This window comes from Paramormyrops kingsleyae, chromosome 5 (assembly GCF_048594095.1).
Source record: "Paramormyrops kingsleyae isolate MSU_618 chromosome 5, PKINGS_0.4, whole genome shotgun sequence".
NCBI lineage: Eukaryota > Metazoa > Chordata > Actinopteri > Osteoglossiformes > Mormyridae > Paramormyrops > Paramormyrops kingsleyae.
The window spans coordinates 4,986,213-4,993,535 of NC_132801.1; the positions used below are offsets into that span (position 1 = coordinate 4,986,213).

At 46.1% G+C, this 7,323-nt stretch overlaps 1 long non-coding RNA gene across 3 annotated transcripts in view; it reads right to left on the reverse strand.

Annotated features, from left to right (window-relative positions):
- LOC111852258 (uncharacterized) overlaps window positions 1-1,987 on the reverse strand; it is a 52,300-nt gene extending 50,313 nt beyond the window's left edge. For all 3 annotated transcript variants that reach the window (XR_002840194.1, XR_002840196.1, XR_002840195.1), the window contains exon 1: window positions 1,366-1,987. This is a non-coding gene — a long non-coding RNA (uncharacterized lncRNA). The remainder of the gene's footprint in view (window positions 1-1,365) is intronic.
- Between the last annotated feature and the right edge of the window lie 5,336 nt (window positions 1,988-7,323).

A 7,323-nucleotide genomic window follows, 5' to 3' on the forward strand; every position in this document is an offset into this window, starting at 1 on the left:
AACCACAGCCACGGAGCCCGCAGTTAGGGCTCAGCAAGCTGCCTCCAGTCCAGGAGCCCTGAGGAGGGACTGGAGACCAGGAGGTCCAGTGAGAGGAAGCCCGAGCGTCCCACTGTCACACGGGCAGGTCACACTCAGGATGTCACCCCCTTACATCCTACAACAGCACTTAAAAATGAGTGAAAAATAAACATTATTTCAGCAAACCCAGTGGATGGTTAAATGGCAAGTCACCGTTAGGCATTGCAAACGTTGAGTGTGGAGAGAGGGGTAATGATGAAACCATTTCCCCCGACCAAGGACTAAAATGACAAGCAGCATTTCCACTGTAAGAAAAGACATGGGCATATAAAAGCTACAGATATCATCATTCCTGCAGGTGAAACTGCCTGATGCTGTCATCTACAGAAATATTCCTAGATATCTCCCACTGACACGGTCTCACTGGCTGTGATGCGGGAGCCCAAGTTCTCTTAAAATGTGATCTCGCAGAGATGTCCCGGATGATTTGGGGGGGGGTGACTGGTGGGGGTGTTTATTCACAGCTGAGTAGAGCCACTCTGGGAGGTAAGGAGCCTCACGCCTGCTGAATGACCCCCCCCCCCCCATCCCACCACCGCCCCCACGACTCGCCCGTAGCAGCCGAAGAGAGGACGGCGCCCCCAAGGGAATTCGGAGCCACTTTACCCACCGCAGTTCTGCATGATCTCTGCGTCGATTAAGTTAAAACAATATTGACTATATTTAGAAAATGTTTTAGAGCTGAAAAAACTTGAGGGAAATTATATATTTATTAACATGAATATATCCTGCCCGCACACCTGCGCCCCCCGGTACCGCCACTCGCAAGTGCACCGACTGTTCGGGCTTCAGGTGCGGAGCCCCTCACCGCGCTAAAAACAGCGGTGCGAGGCGTAAACATCATAAAAGAAATACAAGTTTCAAGTCATGCCACAGCTGTATTTCTGTAACTTAATTGCGCAACTTGACTATGGATATTAAACCGATTTGATGAAGACTTTGGCTATAGGCTACTATGCCCAATTATATGTGCTATCAGTAAAATAAAGTTAGAATCAGAAAACAAAATAGCCTCTATTTCAAAGAAACAACAATAAAAATACACAAACCGTAATACTAGTCAGAAAAGGGGCAGCGTCCCTGAATGCATCTAAAAGGCGAGCTAAAGCGCGACAGCCGCACCTGGGATTAATAAAGCGCGTCGCTTCGCCGTTTCTCTGACTTATGACCGGCATCTCGGGGCTTTCATTGCTGTCTCATGTTTCCCATTAAACGCCGCATGTTCCTAGAAGTATCTCCAAAAAACAACCGATTAATTAATAATAACGTGAGTGAGAAACGTACCAGTCACCAGCCTCCTCTTCGAATGATGCACATCGTTATTCCTGCGTCTTTGACATTAGGTGATATTAGGGTGTTTGTATAATCCATAGCGTGGGTATCCCGTGTGGGTATCCGAAGTATCCGCTTTCAGACGAACAACTGCACCCCGGACAGGGCTGACTTTGAAACGCACATCACATGCGGAGCGCAAAGTTTTTACTTCGATATGAGGCAGCCATGTGTCATCCCGTCCGGGACTATGCCCTTTACTTTTACATGAGAAACGGTGATATGTTTTTACATCCAGATTTGATTTAAATTTCAGATTTCATCCACAAAGTTGTCACCCCAAAAATAAACATAGGTGTAAAGACTCTCCAAGACGAGCGGCAAATCCACTTTATATATTGAACTATCCGCATGCAACATCAGCTGCTCCCACAATATCCAATCATGGAAACCTGCGGAGGTAAAATCCCACGGCACTTTCCGCAGCAGGAGTCCCCGCAGGTCCCCGGCTCCCGAGCACGCTGCAGCCGGCATTGCAGCGCCGCTTTCCAGCGCTCCGTGCTGATCCGGTTCTCCGTGCGCATCGAGAAGCGGAGCTCGGCACTGAACCATCGCGCTCCCTAAGCAGCAGGACTCCTGGGCTGCCTCGTCTGACGCGTCAAAGCAAAGCATTGTGGGTGTTGAAGTTAATGCTTGGAGAAACGCTCAAACCGCTGCCATAGAATAACTGTAAGTTGTACTAGAGACTCGTTCTCTGATTCTCATATACATATATTCACATATAAATTACATCTAGATTATATTATGATAATATACGACATATTTATAATGACCTAAAGTTGTACAGCATATTTAATAATGAATGAATATTAAATACGTGGGGTAGCCTAAATAATTAAAAAAAAATTATCATTTAAAAATGTGTCCTCGCTCTGAAGCACCTTCGCTTGCTCTTCCCAACCTTAAAGTCTCACGCAACCCCTTAAGTTTCATTTTTTTTATTTCGGGAGTCTGTAAATTTACTAGCACGCAAAAGCAAGATGGAATTAAAACACGAAGTGGAACGACGGGGAGACGGAGCGGATGTTGTGGGAAAACGGCGTGAAATGGAAGGGACGGTGCTGCAAACTGGAAAGTCCAAAAATCCTTCACTGTTCACTACCAAGACGCTTGTATGCATGTGTGGGGAGTATGAGCAGTCTGTATTCTGCAACATTATATATATGGTGTGTGTGTGTGTGTGTGTGTGTGTGTGCGTGCGCGCGAGCGCTGCGCCCAATCCCGTGATGCACAGTTGAATGGCAGTCGTACCCATCATAAGGTACACACATAGACACAGCCTACACTATGGGCGGTATGGAGATGTCAGTTCAAACTAGTGTGTGTCTGAACTAACCCACACATCACAGCGAGAACATGCAGGCTCCACATCTATATATTGCACATATTGTAATGATGATCTGTTCAAATACACAATAAGATGGTTTGGGATCATCGCATCCAGGGTGTACCCCTGTTCTGCACTCTGGAGCAGGGTTCCCTATAATTCCGGTCCTGAATACAACACAGTTTGCAGATTTCCCTGCTTAAAACACATTTTAATAAGCAAATTACCCGAATTAGTTGGTGTGTTTGAGCAGGGAAAGCTGTAAACTGGATTGTGGCCCTCCAGGGGCGTCACTGGGGAACCTGGCTTTAGATGAACAAAAGTATATTTTTTATTTTGTCCACGTAATTTCTTAGTTTAAGAAAAAGAGGAAAGTTCTGTGATTCGCTAGAACAACATAGGCCTACATTGCATAGGCGGCCATGTACAGTATATAATGTATGTATGATGCTCCCACTAGCGCACTGCCGCTGCTGCACGCGCACTCCCATTGATGACGATGAAAAATGGATACAAACGCATTCCAAAGTGTTTGTATGCCTTTTTACTCAATATTACACCACATACACTAGGGACAATCATGCACTATCACAGAAACTGCTAATACAATATTAAAAACGTATGAAGACGCACAAGAACGTGGACAAACGCGAGATGAAAACGCAGAAAAACGCCTGTAGGGGGAAAAAACGAAGTACAACGCGTTGAGCTTTTCAATGTTGAACATGCCCTAAATCCGAATTATTGTGGCAGTTATTTTCCTTATAATGAAAGTAAATACATAGGCTATTCAGATTACCAGGCACACTTTAAGGTCTGTGTTAAACTTATTTTTATTGCAAAAGCGTTTAGTGCAAAACATTAACCTCCAGTAACTTGTTTATTCTACCTTTCCCGTTGATACCGCGGTGGTATTAATTACAGAAATTATCTAAATACTTAGTTTGGAAAACACTGAGTTGTAATTTTATCGCTGTACATTTGGTTGTAACATGTAAGAAACGCACAGCTAAGAAAACATTGCGGCGTGTTAGGGGGTTGCGGCTCGGTCCTGCAAAAAGCCCTTTCAATGAACCTTCTCGCATTGCCGGAATAATAATGGTTTTACTGGAGGTCCGCGGTGCTCGCAGTGCAGGTGTTTCCGACCCTCCGCTCCACACACCTCTCTAGACCTTACAGAACAGCTGCACTCCCCCGCCTGGGTAAATATTCACCCCCGTTCCTTCTTCGCTCTGGTCCTCGGTCATAATTTTACGTTTGTGGGGAACATTTGTTTTGTTGGTCGGCAATCAAATAAAAACCCTCCCGAAAAATAACATTTATGTAAAACAATACGGATAATGCAAACACCCCCAGATAATTTACAATTGGCCCATTATGTACTAGATTATAAGTAGGCCTACAGAGAAGAGAAGCGTTTTCCTTTTTCCTTTTTTGCGCAAGTCGACTCCATTCACCGAAACAGAAAGCGGACCCGCGGATGATGATGCTTGTTACAGTACCCGACAAAGCGCTCGCTTATGCGTCGTATTGCGCTGTCTTCCCTCAGACTCCCCGGGTACAAGGCCCCATTCAAAGGCGACGGGAACAAACGTTTCCTTATGTGTCTCTTAGCGGCTCAGGCCAGCGCTGAGAGCCGGGCTGGGGGCGGGGGGGGTCTGTACCAGGGCTGCAGATCACAGCTATAAATTAAATCATGCATTAAGTTCTTTTTGCACTATGTCGGCATTATGTCTGTTTTCATTACAATTTTAACAAGTAAATTTTTATTTAATTGGCTTTAATCAACACAAGGATTACTTTAAGGCAAGCTCTACTTCTGACGGTGGAAAGATTAAAAAAATTGCAGTAATTCCGTGTCTTTGAAACAGATATTGCCTGGGGAAACTTCAAAGAGAGAGGGTTTTGGGGTATCCAACCCCAACATCCGAAAAGAAAATCACGGCATGCTGTTATAAAATCCCACAATTTCCTCTGTAAAAGATGGTGGGCGTTTGGTAGCAGGTCAGGCTGCAGCTGGACCCCAGACGCTTCTGAGGCGGGCGGCCTGGCCTTGCCCGAATATGGGGCGAATTAAATATGAATCCTGCGTGTGTGTTTTCCGACCGAGTCCTTACAGATCCCATGAGAAGAGCCACTTAGTGAGGAAACCGCATAATCAATTAGGTTGCTGAAGTACAATAACCTTGTTATTCCTAACTTTATTTAGACTAAATCACTTCCTCAGTGTTCAGTAGATGACCCCCCCCCCCCCCCCCCCCCCCAAATGCACAAGATACACACGCACAAGTTGTAGTGCTGATGAAAAGTATGAACTGATCAGTCCACTTGGATTTTTTTTTTTTTTTTGTGGGGGGGGGGGGGGGGGGTGTGAAACAAACATGAAATCTGTGATCACTCAGCACTGGGCATTAGCCCTTGTGTAGCACTCTGTCTGCCAATGTGTGAACTTGTGTTATTCATAAACAGGTTCCCATGCGGGTGTTGGCTCACGCCGTCCATCCTGGGACCGGCTCAGCCCCGCGGGCCGTCCGCGGGTCAGGTGCAGGTCTTCGCTTTCTTGCAGTTCTTTTTCATTTCAGAACCTCTGACGTTTTATTCATGGATCAAAAACCATGCCTTTTAAATGGTGGATCTTCAAAAAACTCACAAAAAAGTCACAGCACGACGTTCAAGAAAGTGCAAAGTTTATATTTTATGTATAAAATTGTTTTAATTTTATATACATTGTCTTGTTTTTCAAGGTTATAAATCGTATTCAAATCAGTCTGAGGGAAGTAATTTCTCTGCCTTGGTAACGTGTACCCCCCCCCCCCAGCCAGCTGACTGACAGTTCCACCTGCCAATCACAGAAGAGGGTGGGCAGCATCATGGTGTTATAGATTGGTGGTTCATAACCGTGATCCTGTCTTTACCAAGCCAGCTCAGTCGTGACCCTATATCAAGTACTGGTCTAAATTTAATTAACGCCCTGATGAGGCATGCAGTTACGCCAATCAAGGCCTATCACCGAAATCTGATTGCATGTGCCGGTGAATCTTAAATTAAGCATCAGTGGTTTGACTTCCTGGATTGGATTGATTAGTGTTCATAAATTTTAAGCTAAGCAGACCCATTTATACAGGTTAATTTTATGTTTGGGGCTCGGAAATCTGATCGTGGATCAGCACAGGAGCTTGCTGGTTTTATAATGCTTACTTTCCAGCTCTACCTCGTGACCCTTTCATAAATTGTCATAAATTGTATGACTTAGTTTAGAGATTTCCATGCTATACTTAAAACACCCAAAATATGTCTCTTTCTGTTGACTGAACAATTAGGCCCTTCATGACCTGAAGAATAGAGGTGTGTGGAATTTATAAGGCTGAAGGAGCAGTCAGGCTCTCAGCACAATGGCCGCCTTGTGCTTCCAGTGTTGATCTCAGCCATGTGTGTCTAGCTTGCATATTCTCCCCCATGCTCGTGTGAGTTTCCTGTGGGTCCTCCACAGACAGGTGGCCCAGGTGAACTGGCGATACCAAACTGCCCTTAAGTGGCTTAAGGACTAATAAGGCGTAACGTCTTCCCTGGGGAGTGCACCTCCACATAACCTATGTGTCATTCGATAGGCTTTATTAGACCACTGTCATGCTCACTGCACGATCAGTTCTTGAAAATGGATGGATTTTCACTATGATCATAAATTAGGTATGGGGGGGAACTCAAATCTGTATAACAAATGAAACCTGGTTGGTGGGTGTTTGGGGTGGGGGGGAGGTCGTCTTGCGGTTAAGAGACTATGATAAAAAAATTGGACGATGAAAGGTAGCCTTCTGGGATGGAATGGCGCTAGGAATTCTGGGAGTACCATGGAAACCTGGAACACTAACATCAGTTGAGTTCTGGAGCCACATTGCTGCATGTCCTCAGCAGAATGGGGCTTGGATATAGTTCCTGGACGACTGAGATGAGAAACAGATGCAATGGGAACTTTTTTATTTTAATGCACGCAGGAATGTCCATTCGCTCCTCCGCCGCTCGCGTGTATGCGGACTTCAGCTCCAGCTCTTACTGCTATGCACACGGCAGAGCGCCGGAGGGGAAGGGGGTCAGGAATGTTTTGACACATCTGTTCGTCAGCACCGGGCTCGGAGCACATTTTCAGTGCTCTTCTGGATTATCAGCCTTTTAAAAAAAATTATAAAAAAAAATGAACCAAAGCGGGCGCAGTTCCAGCAGAGCAGAGGGCAGCTGGGGCTCGCCGGAGACCCCTGGTGGGGAGGTTGGGCTTATGGCAAGACGTCAGCATGCGTGGTGGCTGCGGGACGCTGCACCTCTGCCACGTTCCTGCAGGCACGCATCCGCGCACTTGCCAGCTACCGCTGCGGCCGCATAAAGATGCCATTGTTAAGTTGCGTGCGAAGCGGCCGCTCTGGCCCCGGGCCCCGCCCACCCCGAGTAACCACAGACAGATTTTTTTTCCCCTCTACACCTTACCCTCTCTTTGTGTTACAGGTAAGCATTTGATGTCCGCACGCAATCCCTGGAAAGTCTCCGCCTCGTTACACTCTCTCTCTCTCTCTCGCACACACAGATGTGTATTG